The sequence below is a fragment of the Pantherophis guttatus genome, chromosome 6 (assembly GCF_059756535.1).
Source record: "Pantherophis guttatus breed Tessera chromosome 6, ASM5975653v1, whole genome shotgun sequence".
NCBI lineage: Eukaryota > Metazoa > Chordata > Lepidosauria > Squamata > Colubridae > Pantherophis > Pantherophis guttatus.
In genome coordinates, this window is record NC_142068.1 from 14,506,220 (window position 1) to 14,527,516 (window position 21,297).

Genomic DNA, 21,297 nt, shown 5'->3' on the forward strand with positions numbered 1-21,297 from the left:
AAGCCCTGGCTAAGATTTTACAAGTTAATCCTGATTTGGTATTTCATAAAATAGATAAAATTTACAGAGTGAACTCTTGGGTGGCCAGGCAAAGACAATTACCCAGAGATGTGGTCATATACTTTACTGAGAGAGAAATTAGAAATGATATCCTGCAAAAATCTTTTCACACTTCTATACAAGTGGGGGGCTCACGGCTTGTAATTTTTAAAGAGTTACCTCCTAAAATGCTGAAAGCTAGAAAAGAATTTGGTTTTCTTGTTAAGGAATTGAAAAATTTACAGATACCCTTCCGGTGGGATGCACCAGCTGGGGTAATTTTCAGATATAAGGGAGAAGGATATCAGTTGAATACCGTGGAGAAGGCGCAACACTTTTACAGTACTATTCTTATGGAAAGAACACCATCTCCACGTACATCTACAGTTCTGGAGATTAAGGAGAGTGAAGAGAGGCAATTGAAAGAACAGTCTAAGCAGGAATTAGAAAACGTGCAAGGTGCAGAAGGAGGTATTCTGAGTGAGCCATCGCTGGATTCTTCTCCAATTTTGGATTTGATTCAGTTGACTGAAGTTAAAGATCAACGTATAACTAGAGCTCAATCCAAGCTACTTAAACAGAAGCAACAACAACAACAGGAAAGACAAGACAAGAAGGCAGTTAAGAGCACTGCACAAGAGATTGGCGCTATGGGAGGAGCGAGATCGAAGCTCGCGGATGAACTTCAAGCATATTGCTCCGCGCTCCAGAAAGAGGCTAATGACCTTTAAGTGTTTATCTTGGAATGTCAATGGGTTGAATTCAGCACAGAAAAGGAAAAAATTATTTACATATTTGAAACAATTTAATAATGATATAATATGTTTACAAGAAACGCATATTACAACTCAAGATCAAAAATATTTGATAAACTCAAAACTAGGAGCACATTATATATCTTCAACTTCGCAGAAAAAGAATGGTGTGGTTATTTATGTAAATAAAAAATTAACAGCAAAAGTTATAGAAGTAGATCAAGATGGTAGATTTGTAGCAATTGAATTGTTTACAGCAAATGGTCAAATTCTTTTGATTGGAATTTATGCTCCCAACCAACAACAGGATTATTTTTACAAGATGTTACATACTAAAATATTGCAATGGGACTACAGATCTATTTTAATTATGGGAGATTGGAATGGAGTAATTGATTCTAAATTAGATAAAAAGAGCTTGGCAAAGTCTAGAATTAGATTACCACAGACCTTTTTTGATATGAAAGAAGATATGGAACTAAAAGATGTTTGGAGAATACATAACCCAAATGAATTGGATTACACTTTTTTTTCTGATAGACATAGATCTTTTTCTAGGATTGATTTTATCTTGTTGTCAAATGATCTACTTGTTAAGACAAAAAGAACAAAGATTTTTCCAAGAACTTTGACTGATCATAGTCCTGTATGGATAGAAATCGAGATGGATAAGGTTGAGAGACGTTCTTGGAGATTAAATGAGAACTTGTTTAGATATGAAAAAAATATAATAGAACTTAAAAAGCATTTGAAAGAATTTTTTGAAATAAATTTGAATAAAGGTACCCCAGTTGAAATTGTTTGGGATGCAAGTAAAGCTTATATGAGAGGGGTACTTATCTACATGAATTCTAAACATAGACTGTTCCGACAAAAGAAAAGATCTGAGTTGGAAATGGAAATAAAGAATAAAGAACAGTTACTTATTAAAAACCCAACAGATGAAAGAATACGAAGTGCTATAAAACTTTTGAAAGACCAATTCCAAATGCTTATGGCGGAACAAGTTGCAACAAGTTTACAATACGCGAAGCATAATACATTTTGCAATGCTAATAAACCGGGCAGATGGTTGGCTTACACATTGAGGAAAAAACAAAGTATACGGACTATTGATAGTATTGATATTGGAGGGAAAGAAATCTTTCAACAAAAATTAATTAAAGAAGCTTTTGTGGATTATTATACTAAACTATATGCCAAAGAAGAGGTGCAGAATGGACTTATAGAAAAATATTTAAAGGATAAGAGAGTTACAAAAATTACTGATCAACAAAAGGAAAGAATGAATTATCCTATAACAGAGGAGGAGATAACAGCAGCAATTAAACAGCTAAAAACAGCCAAAGCTCCTGGCACGGATGGTTTGACTGCAGTGTATTACAAAACTTTACAAGCTGAAATGGTGGGACAACTTAGAGATTTATTTTGCAATATTCAACAAGGGGGTAAAATACCCCCATCCTGGACAACTGCTTATATATCTTTGATACCAAAAGAACAAGTTGGTCCTAAAAAACCAGAGAACTACAGACCAATATCTCTTTTGAACACAGACTATAAAATTTACGCGAAGGTATTAGCCAACAGGTTGATGCCAGTAATCCAAAAGGTGATTCATGAGGACCAAGCGGGATTTATTGAGGGTAGATACATGAAGGACAATGTAAGGCAAGTAATAGACTTATTGGAATATCTTGATAAGAATAAACAGATTTCTGCAGTGCTGGTCTTTTTGGATGCGGAGAAGGCCTTTGATAGAGTGGATTGGAATTTTCTACTAAAGACTTTAAAAAAGATGGGCTTTGGGGACCAATTTACACAGGCAATTTCAGCAATTTATCAAGAGCAAAAAGCACAGATTATTATTAATGGAAGTTTGACGACAGAGTTTAAAATTGAAAAAGGAACAAGACAGGGATGTCCGTTGTCCCCACTTTTATTTATTTTAACATTGGAAGTCTTGCTAAATACAATACGGGACTCAAAAATTTTGAAAGGCATAATGATAAGGCAAGAGGATTATAGAATAAAGGCATTTGCAGATGATCTGGTGGTTACCCTATCACAACCAATGGAATCAATAATCTTGATGAACGACATTATACAAGACTATGGTAGAGTTTCAGATTTCAGAGTGAACTCAAAAAAGACTAAAATGATAGTCAAAAATATGACACAAGATCGTAAACATGAGTTTGAAAGGAGGGCAGGTTTTGAAATTGTACCTAAGGTAAAATATCTTGGAGTTCAGGTTGCAGAATCAAACATGAAATTGTTTCAAAATAACTATGAGGTGTTGTGGCGAGAGGTTCAGAAAGACATGGGGACTTGGAAAAAGCTGCAACTGTCTTTACTTGGAAGAATAGCAGCAGTTAAGATGAACATTTTGCCAAGATTTCTGTTTTTGTTTCAAATGATTCCGGTGCTTAAAAGTGATAAACAACTGAAAGTTTGGCAAACTGGACTTAATAAGTTTGTCTGGAACGAGAAAAAGCCGAGAGTGAAATTGAAAATTATGCAAGATGTTCCAGAAAGAGGAGGCCTTAAACTTCCAAACCTACAGTTATATTATGATGCAGCAGCTTTAACTTTAACAAGTGATTGGTTTGGAAGTAAAAAGGCTGGAATATTGAATGCAGAAAGTTTTGATCTTGAATTTGGATGGCATGCTTACCTATTTTATGATGACAAAGTTGATAAAGTATTTAAAAGTCATATACTTAGAGACTCTTTGATGAGAGTTTGGAAGAAGCACCGACTCAAATGGGATTATAAAATACCGCTATGGCTGGATCTTGGTCATACCTTGTGGAATACAAATATAATGTCACTCGGGGGGTTTTTATACAAAGAGGTTCTTTTTACAGATGCGGGCAGATGGCAGTTGAAGACATTGCAGACACTGTTGGACGAAGGGATTAATTTAACCTGGTTACAATATAATCAATTACAATTGAGATGGAAAGAGGACCAAAAAACTGGTATTATGTTGCATGAGGAAGAATTGGTTAGACATATAAGAGAGAAAGGTCCAATGCATATTAAAAGGCTTTACAATGTTTTGCTAGAAAGGGATTCAGAAACGGAATTAGTTAAAGATTGTATGATTAAGTGGGCACAAAATTTTGAAGAACCAGTGATGTTGGAAACATGGGAAAAAATTTGGGTTCAGAATGTTAAATTTACAGTCGCAGAATTTGAGGGAAAATTTTTATAAAATGTTTTATAGATGGCATCTAGATCCTAAAAAGTTGTCATGTATGTACCCTAATGTTCAGCCAAAATGTTGGAGATGTGAATGTTTGGATGCTACGTATTATCATGTTTGGTGGACCTGTAGGAAAGTTAAGGCTTTTTGGATAAAAATATGGTGGGTCATGCAGAATGTTTTGAAGAAAAAAATTCAATTTTCTCCACAATTGTTTTTATTGGGCATAGTTAAGGGTTTTACACGGGATGAAACAAAATTAATATTGTATATGATAACAGCAGCAAGATTGTTGATAGGTAAATATTGGAAGAATGAAGCTTTGCCTACTATCGAGGAATGGACTTCGAAGATGGCCAGTTTTGCAGAGATGGCGAAGATTTCAGCATATTTAAAAGATTGTTCACAAGAGACTTATGAATGGGAATGGAAAAGGTGGATAGAATATGTTCAGAACAAATACCAAATTAGAAAGTATCAAATAGCTTTTATTTGAAAACAATGTATTAGAAATATTTTAATATAAAGAGACAAAGAGGGAAAATTATATAGGGGGAGGGATGGGTTCAGGTATATATATCAGTGTTATTAGTTATGAGTACATAATAGGGAAGTCTGGGGGGGGGAGGGTTAGGGAGGGTTAGGGAGGATGGGAAGTTTGGGGAGGGAGGTGGGGGGGTGAAAAAAGGGGTGAAAATGTAATTGTAAAACTTTTGCAATAAAAAAAAAAAAAAGTGTCCATGAAATGATATAAACCACATAAGTCCAGGCTTGCCTATTAAATGTAACAGCCAAAGCTATAGGAAAAGGAAACTCATTATTAAAACTCCAGGAGTCAAGAGAACGACGCAGAGTGTTAATTAATTTCACATTTGTCACTTTCAGAAAGAATTTGCTTTGGGAACAGACACACACAAAAATCTATTAAAATATACAGTACCTTAATGCAAAGAAGTGATTTTGGGGGAGGGGGTTTGCAAATGTATGAATATTTGTAATTGAGTGTTTCCCCCTACTCAACCTCTATTATCTTTGTGCATCCATTTATGTAAGTATATTTTCCTCTTTTTTTTCCCCCCGCAGGATAATTTCTTCTTGCAGTCGACTGAAATGCTCAGAGATGCTGAGCTGGAGTGTGAGTTCATCAACATGTTAGAAATCCCAGCTGGGAAATGAAGGAAACAGTGGGGTGAAAAGAGCTATGGGGGAAAAGAGAATGGTCGGGAAGATAAAGGAGGAAGAGGAATGGAAAGAATGGGTCATTGTGTGTGAGCAGCAGAGGGACTGAAGAAGCATCTTTAATTAAATAAAATTCTAGCAGGCACGGAACTTTCTTCAGAAATAGCCTTGAAAGGCAAAAATATAATAAGCTATCTATTCCTCCGCAATTATGAGCCAATTGACATTCTTGCTATTATGGATAGTGAAGTAGTACCACTGAGACGATGACCAAAGGCTTAGGTCCCACTGAATGCAGGGAGATAAAAGAGGTTTCTGTTTTTGTCAACACACTAGAGAGAAAAGCTGGAGAAAGCAAAGAATGGACAATGCACAAGCATTAAATAGCATTAATGCACAAGCATTAAATAGCAACGTTCTAATTTCAGCATCATGGTCATCAGTCATGGGCCAGAGTGGTAAAGAGCTTGATTGGGACTGGATGGAATCAGAATGGAATAGAATAATAGAGTTGGAAGGGACATTGGAGGTCTTCTAGTTTAATAATAGAGTTGGAAGGGACATTGGAGGTCTTCTAGTTGAACCCCCTGTTCCCCTGTGGGGGAACCTTATACCATTTCAGACAAATGGTTATCCAATCTCTTCTTAAAAATTTCCAGTGTTGGAGCATTTACAACTTCTGTTGTTCCACTGATTAATTGTTCTAACTGTCAGAAAATTTCTCCTTAGTTCTAAGTTGCTTCTCTCCTTGATTAGTTTCCACCCATTGCTTCTTATCCTGCCCTCAGGTGCTTTGAAGAATAGCTTGACTCCCTCTTCTTTGTGGCAGCCCCTGAGATATTGGAACACTGCTATCATGTCTCCCCTAGTTCTTCTTTTCATCAAACTAGACATACCCAGCACAGGTGGGTTCAACTTACCTTTATTACCGGTTTGCAATGGGACTGTGTATGCACGCTTGCTTTGCGTGCATGCGCAGTACCTTCCTGATGATGTTGCGGTCAGTGGGAGGAGCCTCCCGCCGGTTTTACTACTGGTCCTTGTGAACCAGTCCAAACCGGGGGCAACCCACCATTGATACTGAGTTTCTGCAACTGTTCTTCATATATTTTAGCCTCTAGTCCCCTAATCATATTTGTTGCTCTTCTCTGCACTCTTGCTAGAGTCTCCACATCTTTTTTACATCATGGTGACCAAAACTGAATGCAGTATTCCCAGTGTGGCCTTACCAAGGCATTATAAGTGGTATTAACACTTCATGTGATCTTGATTGAACCAGGTTCAAGCCCAAACTCAGCCTGGTTTCCTAAAGGGGTAGTTTCATGCCAGTCATTCTCTCTTAGCCCAATCCACCTTACTATTTGCTGTTGGGTGGATAATATGGAGATCCCCATAGAACGATCATGAGTTCTTAAGGGAAAGACAGGATATAAATCTTTCAAATCCACAAATGAACAAATTCTACTAGAGTGAAATCAATCCATTTCATTTACAAATAATGGGACTTTTATGCTTTTGGCAGGATGTCCTTCATGACTGATAGCTTGGCTGCATTTGGGTTAGTGGGCTAAGTAGGATTGTTTCTGTTCAACAGCAGAGCTGTTATTATTTCTGGCCTCTAGAGATGTAGCTTACACAAATAAATTAAGGGCATATACTGTACGTTTGGAGTTAGATCTAAAAAATAGCTGAGATTCATTCTGTTGAATTTTGCAGATCAGGAAGGGGATTCAGGGAGGAATCATAGAATCATCAGGTTGGAAGAACTCTTGAAGTTCTAGTCCAACCTCCTGCCCGGACAGGAACCTTCATATCATCTCAAACAAATGATTGTCCAACTTTGATTGTTTAACTTTCCTTAATTCCTTATTTTAAGTTTGATCTTCCTCTGTAATGCTTTCACTCACTGGTTCTTGCCCTACCACATAGGAGATACCAATTTCTCTGTGACAGCCCTGCAAGTATTGAAAGATTTCTCTCTTAGATGCATTTCTAAGTAAAGTTTCCTCTTAAATCAGTGGTGGGATTCAACTAATTTAACAACCGGTTCTTTGCCCTAATGATTTCTTCCAACAACCAGTTCACCAAACTGTTCAGAAATTTAACAACCAGTCCTCCCGAAGTGGTGCGAATTGGCTGAATCCCACCACTGCCTTAAGTCACCCAAGGTCCAATTTCCTTAGGAACAATTCAGACATTTTTTGCAATTGTCTTCACCTAGATGTTCATACCCCTAGGATTACTTAATGGTTGCCCCATTTTTAAAAAAAATTAATCACACCTATGCTTTTAGCTTTTTTTTAGGAACTGTCAAGACCAGCTACAGGTTGGTTGACTCAGCCTTCCATCCTTCCGAGGTCGGTAAAATTAGGACCCAGACTGTTGGGGGCAATATGCTGACTCTGTAAACCTCTTAGAGGGGACTGTGAAACACTGTGAAGCAGTATATAACTCTAAGTGCTATTGCTATTTCATGCTCTTCGATTTGTTCCAATTGAAGACATCTATTTTACACATTCAGTGCAACTCAACTCACAGTGTAGCCAGGATGATAGCCCATTTTACAAAAAAACCCTCCCTGTTTGTTTGTCACAAAGAACTTTTCAATTACAGAATTAGTGTGCCACCGATAAGCTTTATGGACAACTTTGGAGGGAAGAAAAGAAAAGTAGCAGAATAGGAACATCGGTCAACAGAAATCTCAAAGGTATGACTGATTAAGGGCCAATGCATGTTAAATCTTTTCTTCAGATGCATCTGAATCACTCTCTTCTGAGACACATTAAAACTACGATATCATTTTAACTGACCTTTAATAAGATTGATTCAGTTGCCCTTCAAGAAGTATCCTATGAGTTCAAGTAAGACAAACTTTTATAAATTGTTTCAACTCTCCAGCCCTGGCTCTTTTCTTCTAGTCTGTGAGGACAGCCTACTTAACTCAGAGTCCAGAAAGAAATGAGAGGTGCCCAGAGTGGAGAGACTCCAATTGACAACAAAATAATAAACCCCATCACTTCCAACATCATTAGCCTGGCTAATGATCATGATCAGAATTCATGTTCTGTATTTCCACCAGATGGTTGGTCATTGTCCAACAGCTAAAAGATTCTTATTCTACAAAGAAAACCCCATAAACTTAATCTGACTGTGGTGCTTTGCTCATTCTTTTATCGTTCAGCACAGCCTTAAACCCTATCAGCATATATATGCCTTATTTATTGCATCAGTAAAAAGGACGGAAGTCCAGAGAAGGGTATGTTACAGCTAATATTTTGTTTTCCTCTCCTGCAAGGAGAAATAGAACACCGAGAGGTTATAGCAGCAGCAGGTCAGCAGATGCCGTGAGACATAGCTGAAAAGGGACTTCTGGCAGGTCATTGGAGCAGCTATGAGGAATAACAGCTGCCTCTGTGAGTCTGAGATAGTTTATCATAAGAGTTCATTCATTCATGGACTGCTACTACAGCTTTTGCTTTGTGGCCTCCAACATCTTTGATTAATTCAAGATTACTCTGCTAAATAAATAATTCCCTCAACACTGTCAAACTATTCACTAAGTCTGCATTACTATTACTATTAATCTTCTCATCGTTCCTATCACCCATCTCCTCCCACTTATGACTGTATGGCTGTAACTTGTTGCTGTATCCTTACGATTTATATTGATTGTTTCCTAATATGATTTGATTCCTTATTTGTACTCTATGACTATCATTAAGTGTTGTACCTTATGATCCTTGATGAATGTATCTTGTCTTTTTATGTACACTGAGAGCATACACACCAAAGACAAATTCCTTGTGTGCCCAATCACACTTGGCCAAGAAAGAAGAAAGAAGAAAGAAAGAAGAAGAAAGAAAGAAAGAAAGAAAGAAAGAAAGAAAGAAAGAAAGAAGAAAGAAAGAAAGAAAAAAGAAAGAAGAATTAAAAGCATAAAGGGGGAAAAAATGAACTGCATCAGGCTAAATTAGGCAAAAATAGACACAAACTATGAAAACAACACCAAGACCAACGTCAGGCACTTACAAGAGAAAAAGCAACTTGATGTTGCCGATGAGTCCAAGCATAACAGACACGCAACTGATAACTTTATAGCTTCTGAGTTTCTTAAAGGGCACTGGGAATGTCAAGCCAGAAAGAATTCCACTTTGTATTCTGTTGTAATAATTGCACACACTTCAGCGTATCTCATCTCAAGTGCATTCAGATTGCTTGGGAAGAAACCACCAGCTATAAAGCAGCCTATTAATGGGTCTTCTTCCAAAGAAAAGGAATTAAGTAAATGTGGTTTTTGAAAGCAATTTGGTTTTTAGTAACATGCAATGCCTACAATTTTGGGGTGGGGGAGGGTTTACCCTTGAAAATAACTTTTTTTTCCTTCTGAGCATTTTGTGGATATATTAATGAAATCGTGGTTTTTTTTCTTTTTTCCTCCCTCTAATTTTCCATTTGTTTGGGTATCTTTTTATTAATAAGCATATGAATGTTAGACTAGAAATTCTTTCATTCAAATGTTGTCCCGGCTAAAAATTTGCTTAGATGGCTTTTTGTTGTTCAGTCATTTCTGACTCTTTTTGATCTGATCATTCCTTCAGGACTGTCTGCCAGTAACTGTTTCTGCATCTCTGAGTCCTTGCAAGTTCATGCATGTGTCATCAGTATCAAGTCTCTTTGTCTTCTGTCAGTCTCTATATCATGGCTTTCAAATCCGGATTCTTTCCCAATGATTCTTGACTTCATCTTGACTGATACAGATCTTGTTTGCTCTTTTCTCAGATTGTACATTTTAGATCAGTGGTTCCCAACCTTTTTTTTGGCCATGCCCCCCACCTAAGCATCTCTAAAATCCTGATACCCCCTCCCCCTGTGACATATAATTCTTACTATTCAAAAAGTGATCCCTACTCACATGAAGGAAGCCTAAAAGGCCATTAACCTGGTTTAAACAAGGTTCCAATTGACCCAATTAAAAATCAAATTGCCCCCCTGTGGGGCATGGGGACCACTGGTTTAGATGCTTCATATTCCATTCTAATCCCAAAGCTGTTTTTCCCAAGAGGCAAGTGGACTTTCTGACTTTTCTTTGAAGATGTTTTGCTTCTCATCCAAGAAGCTTCTTCAAAAAAAAAAAAAAAAGCTTCTTCAAACGCCCTCAAAGAAAAACCAGAAAGTCCAGTTGCCTCTTGAAAAAACACCTTTGGGACAATCATGACCTGGATGACTGAGAATCTCCCTAGACATATTCCATTCTAACTATTGCTTTTTTCAAAAACCAGTTGACATGGTCCAGTACACTGAAATTACTAAGGGAATATCCACAGTTTGTGGGGATTTGCCCGGTCAGAAGTCTACATAGCCAATAAACCTAAATTAAATAGTATCTACCAGATGTTAGCAATGTGAATTTGGGTTCCTCTGCCTCTTCTGAGTTCAGCTTGTACATCTAGCAGGTTATGATGCATATATTGTTTGCAAAATGTTGAGCATTAGCATGTGAACTATCCAATAGCTTGAACAGTCTTTAACATTGTACTTCTCTGTACTGGAATATAAATTTCAGTCCCTTGGCACATGTGTTTTCTATATAACCCCTTTTGCTGCATCACCTTGTAAATTGTGACAATTTTTCATCAACATCTGCAACTTTGTCCTTTCCTATTAATTGATATATTCACTTTCTTCTCATTGTTCATTTAGCAATAACTTCTTGCCTCCTCTTGCTCTTCTCCAGTTTTGTAGCTGGACAAATTTTTCCTTTTCCTTTCCATTTTTCAATTTATAACATATCAGCTGTCATTTTACCTTCTTTGGTTCATCTTTAATAATGTCACAAATTTTAGTCCAGAATATTGGAATGAGTTGCTATTTTCTTTTCCAGCAGTTCATATTCGGAGTTTGCTCCTTTCTCTTTGACCTACCCAGTATGGGTAATTTTTCTGTGCACACTTTTATTTGGTGAATAGATGATAGCCTAGGCAAATTCAGCTGGTAAAAACAACAGTGTCAGCAGCTAACGTGTGACAATAAACACTAGCAATTTTAATTTTTTCAGTATCCTGAATTCCAGATTAAAAGCATCAAAATACTCAGGCACAACTGTTTGAGGGGTTATTTCCTGGGGCAAAACATTAATTGCTATGTATGCATTTCCTGTCATTGAGTATCTAACGGCCATGAAATAGCGACAGACCAGGTTTCAACTGTCCTCACCTTCAGACTGAAACTAAATAACACTTGTTTGCCTTATGAAGATATTTTAAGAATTAAAACCTAAATGTAGGCAGTTTAATATGAGGATAAACCCCACTGAGATCTATATAAGTTTCTCCTTAATGGATGCATTTCTAATGTTAATTTAGTAGAATATTGGAATACCAGAATAGCAGAGTTGGAAAAGACCTTAGAGGTCTTCTAGTCCAACCCCCTGCTTAGGCAGGAGACCCCATGCCATTTCAAACAAATGGTTTTCAAAATCTCTTCTTAAAAACCTCCAGTGTTGAAGCACCCACAACTTTTGAAGGCGAGTCATTCCACTGATTAACTGTTCTGTCAGGAAATTTCTCCTTAGTTCTACTTTGCTTCACTCCTTAATTAGTTTCTATCCATTGCTTTTGTCCTGCCTTCAAGTGCTTTGGTGAATAGGTTGACCCCCTCTTCTTTGTGGTAGCCCCTCAGTTATTGGAACACTGCTATAATGTCACCCCTAGTCCTTCTTTTCATTAAAATAGACATAATCGTTCTTCGTATGCTTTCTAAAGTCTCAACATCTCTTTCATATTTTAGTATCTAATTAATTTTGAATACTCTATAATGTATTATAACAATAATAATGCTCCAAAACATCTGCTGGACTATCATACCTCTTTTATATGGACAATCCAAAGCAGTATGGAAACACACCATCTGAAATATAATCACAGCTCAACACTGTCCAAATATACAACCAAGATATTGCAATGGAGTTTGGACTGGATAAATGTGCCCACTCTTGCCATTAATAAAGGAAAAATAGTGAAAACTGAAAAAAAAAAAACAAACCAAGCTGCCCTATGAAAATAAGATCAAAACTGGGGATGAAACAATCACTACAAATATTTAGGCATCCTTCAAGCTGACAACATCAATCACTCTGAAGTTAAGAAGGTTAGGAGGAAATATATCAAGAGATTGAAAAAGATGTCAACATCTAAACTTAGTAAAGGAAATACCATCAAGGCAATTAACACTGGGACAATTCCAAAGACTAGGAAGCCAAGGATCTGGGATGGATAGATGTTATTTAATGGTATTAAAGTATCATTGCAGGATGAAAGCTGTTCCAATACAGCTTTTACAATTGACTGATGGTGATTTTGTCAATGCCAAGGGCATTCAAGAGATGCTCCAGATGTTTTGGGACTATACCCAAGGCATCTATTAAAAATTATAGTTCGTTATACAGTCAGTATATTCAAACTGATATTCAAACTGGAGTTGGCATTTTTATCCACCTATTAAGTCCTTCTCAAGAATCTGGGATAGACATATAATTGATGTTTTGTGGCATTACATATATCATTGCAGGATGTAAGCTGTTCTGAGTAAAGCTGTCTTTGCAATTGATTGAGGGTTACTAATAATGTTATTGTTGCATTCCCTTCTCAACATTATACTGCCTCCCCACATAGATAAGTGAAAAGGAGTCTAAACATTTGCTTGTGACTTTCAGTCTATGATGCTACATTTACTTACGGGGGAGTAAGCCCCATTGAATTTAGTGAGGCTGATTTATGTGTAGACATGGGTAGGGTTGCCCTTAAGCTGATATGGTAGTGGCAAGAAAATTATATACAAAATGCAGTTCGTAGCAATTATTTGTGTATATAATAATCTGAAAGATATTATGGCTGTAAGTCTGCCTTTCACAATGGATTTCTTCCAAAACAGAGGAGATACAGCATTAAAAAGGAAAGGGAGCAGGTGTGGGTCTTAGCAGTACTAAGAAAAACTCTTAATCATCCCAGCACGATGTAAGGTCATTGAGAAATGGGAACTTCAAATTGAATGACGTTCTTCCATCAGACTTAATTTGCAAGTACATTCCCTGCTTACATATACTGTATAATGAAGATTTGATTGTGGTTTCCCCCCCCCCCTTCTTCAGCACCAAGGAAAATGCTCTGTAAATTGGAAAGGAGATAGTGGAATATGGAACATAATGCATTAAAGAATAATTTTCTCAGGGAGATGCAAAGCATAAAAGTGACTCACTACATTCAGTCTCTACACAGGATGAGGAAAGTGCTCCATATTGGTGGTTTCTAAATGTGATTGATAGATTAGATAGATAAATAGATAGATAGATAGACAGACAAACAGACAGACAGACAGACAGACAGACAGACAGACAGACATGATAGATGATAGATGATAGATAAATATACTGTGTTTCCCCAAAAATAAGACCGTGTTATATTTGTTTGAACCCCAAAATAAACACTTGGCCTTATTTTCAGGGAGGTCTTATTATTTTGGGGTGCATGGAGCAAGACGGGGCTCCTCTTGCCATCTTACCTGATTTCCAGCTCTGTCTCCCTAACCCTAACCAGAGGAAATGGCGGGGACCAGCTGCGCATGCAGTTCAGTATTTTCGGGGGAGGGCTTATTTTCAGGGGAGGGCTTATTTTCGGGGGAGGGCTTATTATCCGTGGAGGTCTTATTTTCAGGGAAACACAGTAGATGATAGATAGATGATAGATAGATAGAGATAGACAGACAGACAGACAGACAGAGATGATTGGTAGATGATTGATAGATAGATATAGGTGATAGATAGATAAATGATAGAGGTAGATAGATAGATAGATAGAAGATGATAGATAGATAGATAGATAGATAGATAGATAGATAGATACAGACAGACAGACAGACAATCTTAGAATTGTGATCAGGAGTGTGCACTGACCTTTAGATTTGGTCTCGGGTCCAGTTTGAAGCAGTTGGAATAAATCTGGATTAATTCAGAATACATGAGGCTAGCTACTTTGCTTCAAGATGTAATTCAAGACACATTTTACCTTTCAATTGACTAAAATAGCCAAATAAAGAGCAATTGGCAGGGGTAATATGAATAATCAGTAGAGTGGTTGCTCCTATTCCCTACGTTAAAGATTTCACATTAGGGCTGTGAATGTTTTAGAAATAATTTGGAATACATTTGGGAGACATGAATGTCTGTAGAGGGGGTAAGGGAGGCATGCAAAAAATTTTTTAAATTTGATTTATATGCCGCCCTTCTCCGGAGACTCAGGGCGGCTTACAATGTGTTAAGCAATAGCCTTCATACTTTTGTATATTTATACAAAGTCAGCTTATTGCCCTCACAATCCGGGTCCTCATTTTACCTACCTTAGAAAGGATGGAAGGCTGAGTCAACCTTGAGCCTGGTGAAATTCGAACTTACAGTAATTGCAGACAGCTGGTGTTAATCACAATGCTATCAGTCTGCTGAGCCACCAGGCCGTGGTAAATATACATTGTGATATTTTCATCTAGATATTGCCATTCTGATGCACCCTTCAGGGTCTGTGGACGCTTCTGAATTTGGAGCGTGTAGAAATGCAAATGGAACACTTCTCTCTCATTCATTAAAGCAACTCCTCTTTTTTCAAATGTTCAGGCCTCTGAAAACAGCTGCTGCTACTTTTAAGGGTGACAATAAATCAATCCCTGAGAAACAATGACATATTTTTTTCTAATGTGGAAGCATCATAAAGAGCGACTACTTTAATCTATAAGCAGAAAGATGGTGGATTCACGTGAGCTACTCCAGTGGTGGTATTCAGCTGGTTCTATTCGGTTCGGGTGAACCGATACAGGGGTGGGTTCTACTTACCTTTACTACCGATTCGCAATGGGGCCGCGTGCGCACATTCGCTTTGCTCGTGCACACGTGCGCTCTTCTGCACATGCGCAGAAGCATTCTGATGATGTCAGGATCGGTGGGTGGTGCCTCCCTCCCTTTACTACCGGTTTTATAGAACCGGTCTGAACTGGAGGCAACCCACCACTGAACCGGTAGCAGAGGCTAAGAGAGGGTCTGCCCACCCGCCTTGACATCATCATCTCCTGTTTTTGACGCTCTGTGCATGTGCTCACATTTGCAAACTGGTAGCGAAGGTAAGTGAATACCACCTCTGAACTACTTCTTCAGAGACATTTTTGAAATTTCCACAGTGTCACATTGTCGCATCCTCCTCCTCTTCTTTCTTCTTTCTTCATTATACTTAAGAAGAAAAACAGCAATTCTATTGTATTCAGTAATTCAATTTGAAATAAATTAAAAGTTCATGAAATTTTACTAAAAGCCAGCCACATCTGATGACAAAAAGAAATAAAGGATAGATAACATTTCATTATGAGAAATATTTGGTCGTAATGATATGCTATTTACAAATATGCTTCTTAACAAAAGAACGCACATACTTTTTATACAATGAAGGCATTAAATGGGAACACTGTTCTATTAAAATGTGGAGGTAAGTTTTGGTTATTTTTCAGTTTTTTGTGCTTCATGAGATAGAAGTCACATTGCAGAAGTTATATAGTCTGGAAATCGTGCCACTGAATATTTTATCTCTTTAATGATTCATTGATAAAGGGCTCAGTTTTAAAACAAGTATTTTATGTAAGCTATAATCTTACCTGGAAGGGTGAGGTGTGATTGCAGTTTGCAAATTTGGAAAACACCTAATGAGAAAATACTTTATCTAGTGGGTACAGAAACTGCAAAACTGCAACTGATTGTCTTTTATGTAAGGAAATTTTCCTCAACTTTTTCTGTTCCAAATCAGGATTGTGAAAGTCCACACAATTTTAATTTGGCAGAGCAGAAGGGGATGACAATTAAAAAGAAATAAATGTTTCTTGCTCATCAAAAGATTCATTCCATAAAACTTTCTCAGAAGTAGATCTTTCATCTTTTTAATACTTCCTGTTCTGACAAGTGATATTTTATATATGCATATGATAAAATGAACTTCATGATTCTATTCATCCAATGAAGTAAGTTGCAACTCATAAAAGTTTATTGAATTTAATAAAATATATCGGTCGGAAAAGCTGCGATAATCCTTATAATTTCTTGTCAATGTAGGTTAACAAAGGTCAGCTCCTCCACTTTGGGGGTTAATCCATTCTGTACCTAAATTCCACATTCTTTGAGTTGTAGTTTACTTCAGCTCAGTATTGAAATTGGTTGATGGGTTGAGAACATGTTACCGCCTACAATTTAGTCTTTTGCTTCTTGTCTCTGCATTTAGTATCTTCAATATTGTTTTATTTATGATTTTAATTGTAAGAGTCACTTTGTAGAGTGAGATGGGTGGCAAATAAATTTAATAAATCAATCAATAATAAAAGGATCCATTGAAAATCCAATTAACTCAGGAAACATATTCTGCAAGTAACATAAATCCATGTGCGGATGAAAAGATTAGGGATCCCATCGCAGTTGGAAAAATGTTGGAACTCCCAGCTTCCAAAGCTACATTTTGCTTTTTAAGGCAATTAAGATTATCTTATTCAATCAGGCATTTAATGGATGATTATGGAGGTTTCCTTTTTTTTGCTTATTATGGATTATTGTTATTTCTATTTATTGTTGAGTTTTGACATAAAAGGATTGGGTTTTGCATTATTTTTCATCTAATTATTATACACCACTTTCCATGCTGGTAAGCTTGGCAAGATATAAAGACTAAAATAACAATGCAAATAATTGTAAGATATAAACAAGCTACATTTGGGGATGGAGTCTTTGCACTGATGTACCGTATTTTTTGAACTATAAGATGCATTGGAGTATAAGACGCACCAAGATTTCAAAGAAGTAAACAAGAAAAAAAAAAGGATTTTGCCCTCCTCGGCCCTGCAGGCCTCCCAAACCCTCTGTGTGTCCCATTTTTGTTAAAAACGGGGCCTGCAGAGGGTTTGGGAGGCCTGCAGAGCGGTCCCGGGGGCTGGGGAGGGCAGAAACGCCTCCTTGTTTGGCCTCCCAAACCCCCAGTGTGTTGTGTTTTCCCCAGCCCCCGGAGCACTCTGCAGGCCTCCCAAACCCTCTGCAGGTCCAATTTTTGCAAAAAACGGGCCTGTTTTTGGCAAAAATGGCACACACAGGGCGCGGTTTCGGGAGGTGAAAAATGGCTGTATTCGGTGTATGACACACCAACATTTCCACCCTCTTTTTTTTGGGGGGGGGAAGTGTGTCTTATGCTCCAAAAAGTACGGTACATTTAAGATGGTGCACATCATGTAATTTGAATATATCTAATATTCCTTGGCAACAACTTCATTGAAGGGCCAGGTTTCTTCATTTCATAGAAAATCGACTGGCCAGGAAATTTAAAAAAAACCTTCTACGCATTTCTTCTCCAAGTGTTCTGCCCCAGCTACGGACCCCAAAGAACTCAGCACACACAAAGTCTGTACAAACCTTAGTTTATTAAATTAAATCAGTCTTTTTCAAACAAAGGCTGTTAATTAACTTTCTTAACAGCCTACAAGAATCCAAAGAATAAATAATTATAATCTTACTATGGTTGGCAGAAAGCCCAGAAGCAATTTGCAGGAAACTGATAAGAGAACTAAGATCGAGATGCAAAGGAGAGTGAACAAAGTTGTTCCCTGCAAATTGTTGTCATCCTTTCTTAAATAAGATAAGGGAGTGGCCAATTAGCCCCAAGCCTTACTTTCGAGGAGACCTCTTCCTGAGGAGCCACTCCTGCCTTTTGACAGCTCTGCGCACCTGTGCATCAAGAAGAGGCTCCTCCTCTTCTTCCTCTTCATTTATAGGAGCTTCTGGAGTTCTGAAGGCCCTGGCTGAATCCCCGCCTCTGGCACCACATCTTCTCCAGCCTCCTCATTGTCTGACTCGGCTGCCAGCTGCACAGACTGCTGGTGCAGCGCCACACCAGCCTCCTCACTGTCGGAATCAGCTACTAGCTGCACAGACCGCTGATGGACCACAACACCAAATAATGAACTTCGGTGGGAAAAAAACCCCGAGCTACAGATTATGCTGCAGGTGTTAAAAATTCTAGAGAGCTTCTAGAGATTTTCCCAGGTATGAGCATTCCATATGCCTGTTCTTCACATTCAGACAATGTGAACAATGTTATGTGTTCAGGAGATGTACGTTTCAACTAATCCGCATGGATTTTCTATAAACAAGATTAGAGCATCAGATAGATTTAGTACACTAACAGGGTTTCCCCCCTCCCCCCAAGCAGTATATCTCTAAAAAAAATCCAGGTAATCCTTGATTTACAACCACAATTGAGCCCCAAATGTATGTTGCTAAGTGACAACCTTTCTTGCCACAGTTGTTAAGCGAATCACCACAGTTGTTAAGGTTGTTAAGTGAATCTGGCTTCCCCAGATCCCCTTTGTCAGAAGGTTGACAAAGGGGATCACATGAATCTGCAACCCTCATAGATTTGAGCCAGTTGACAAACATCCAAATTTTGATCATGGGACCGTGGAAATGCTGCAACAGTTTGTAAATGTGCAAAAACGGTCAGAAGTCACTTTTTTGACTGCCATTGTAACTGCGAGTGGTCACTAAATGAACTGTTGTAAGTCTAGGACTACCTGTATATGCGATTTAAATAAAGAAATAAGCCAGCACATAAATATCAATTGATCCCAAACTCAGTGGTGGATTCCTCCTGGTTCCGCCCGATTCCGCTGAGCCAGTAGCGGTGACAATATGATGTCACCGAACCGGTTTGCCCCCCCCACCCTCCCACCCCCTGTGTTATTCTTATCTTTTATTTGCCCACACCCCCAATCTATTGCTGCCTCCTGAGTCCCAGCTGATGGCTAGAGGGAAAAAAACTGTTTAAACTCTTGCCGCGGGGCTTCAAAGGGCCGTCCTACAGCTGATCAGTGTTAAAAGAAAACAAATGAGTAGACCGGTGCCTGCAAAAATAAATGGGTAGACCAGTGCCTGCAAAAATACATGAGTAGATCAGTGCTTACAAAAATAAATGGGTAGACCAGTGCCTGAAAAAATAAATGGGTAGACCAGTGCCTGAAAAAATACATGAGTAGACCAGTGCTTGCAAAAATAAATGGGTAGACCAGTGCCTGCAAAAATACATGAGTAGACCAGTGCCTGCAAAAACAAATGAGTAGACCAATGCCTGCAAAAATAAATGGGTAGACCAGTGCCTGCAAAAATACATGAGTAGACCGATGCTTGCAAAAATAAATTGGTAGACCAGTGTCTGCAAAAATACATGAGTACCTGCAGTGCCTGCAAAAACAAATGAGTAAACCGGTGCTTGCAAAAATAAATGGGTAGACCAGTGCCTGCAAAAATACATGAGTAGACCAGTGCCTGCAAAAATAAATGGGTAGACCAGTGCCTGCAAAAATAAATGGGTAGATTGGTACAGCTCTGCAAGCAGTTAAAAGCCTGGTAGACCAATACTTCTGCTAAATCCTAAAGAATTGTCACATGACCATCAAGCCACGCCCACAAAATAAGCCATACCCACAGGACCAGTAGCAAAAAATTTTAGAACCCAGCCCTGCTCAAACTGCTCATAATATTAAAACAGAAAAGCAAGATTTCCGTGTTTCTGTGTTCCACAATCATGTAGACAGGGGAAGCGATGTTTTCCTTCTCCCCTTCTTTTCACCATTTGTCTAAGAGTCAATAAATCCTCATGCCATTAGCACCACAAAATGGAGTTGCAGGAGATAGAAAAACAGATGAGGCAAAACTGAGGTTACTTTGCCAGAAATGTTCTGATTTTTTTCTAGGACTCTTTTGAGGGTAGATAAACATACTTTGCCACCATTTCTAAGTAGCATAATAATATTTTATATTAATGTGTGTGTGTGTGTGTGTGTGTGTGTGTGTGTGTGTGTGTGTGTGTGTGTATCGTTTGGAAGAAAGTATTCCACTACAAAACATAAGCTTTTGCTGGAAAGAGAGAATGGATGAAAAAGAAACTCAAGAGAACTTTGCTTTGACTCTCTGGGTATAGGAAAGAGAAACTCTGTCAAGGTTCTGTCATTATGATTTACATCAGGGGTGTCAAACACACCACGTCGTGTTGCCGTCATGTGATGCAATGTTTTTCCCCTTCACGGAGCTGGGGTGGGCATGGCCTGCGGGCCTCCAGTTTGACACCCTTGATTTACATCAACAAACTGGAGTCTTAGTATTTCTCGTGATGTGTGTTTCCTATTTTGAAAAGCGGACAAGGTGCTTCTATATTCTGTCTTACATTTACAGGTAGAAGATTGCCAAAGGTGATCACATGACTCGGTTAATGATGGTGACTGGGAGCTCCATCGCTAACTGACCCAGACATAAAGTGTACTGATGGCTGTTCTGGTGGTTACAGTTTGGTCATTAAATGAATCTCACCCAATTGCTAAAAGTGATTGCCATTTGCAACCACCTGCTGGCTTCCCCAATGACTTTGCTTCTAGGGCGCGGGCAATGATGGTTGAAAATTGTGATCATGCAAGCATTGGATGCTCTAATTGTTGTAATTGCACCTGATTGCCAAGCACCTGAATCATAATCCTTTGACTATGGAGCCACTTTGGTGGCTGCAATTTCAAGGACCATGAATATGTGGTCCTTGTGCATAATATTATCAAAGCAAAACAGCACAAAATCCCTCATACCTTCTGCATGTTTTCTTTATGAAAATGACTGAGAGTTCAATGCATTTAGAGTTCAAGAACTGCGGTGGCACAGTGGTTAGAGTGCAGTACTGCAGGCTACTGCTGCCGGCTGCCGGCTGCCTGAAATTTGGCAGTTCAAATCTCACCAGGCTCAAGGTTGACTCAGCCTTCCATCCTTCCGAAGTGTGTAAAATGAGGACCCAGATTGTTGGGGGCAATATGCTGACTCTGTAAACTGCTTAGAGAGGGCTGTAAAAGCACTATGTAGCAGTATATAAGTCTACATGCTGTTGCTATTTAGCACTGGGGTATATCCATACATTTTGAGCACTCTACTAATGGAAACATGCAGGATTGCATTCTTTCATACATAACAAAAGTAGAATTATGCCATTGTGATACAAACTCTTTATCGGTCTTATG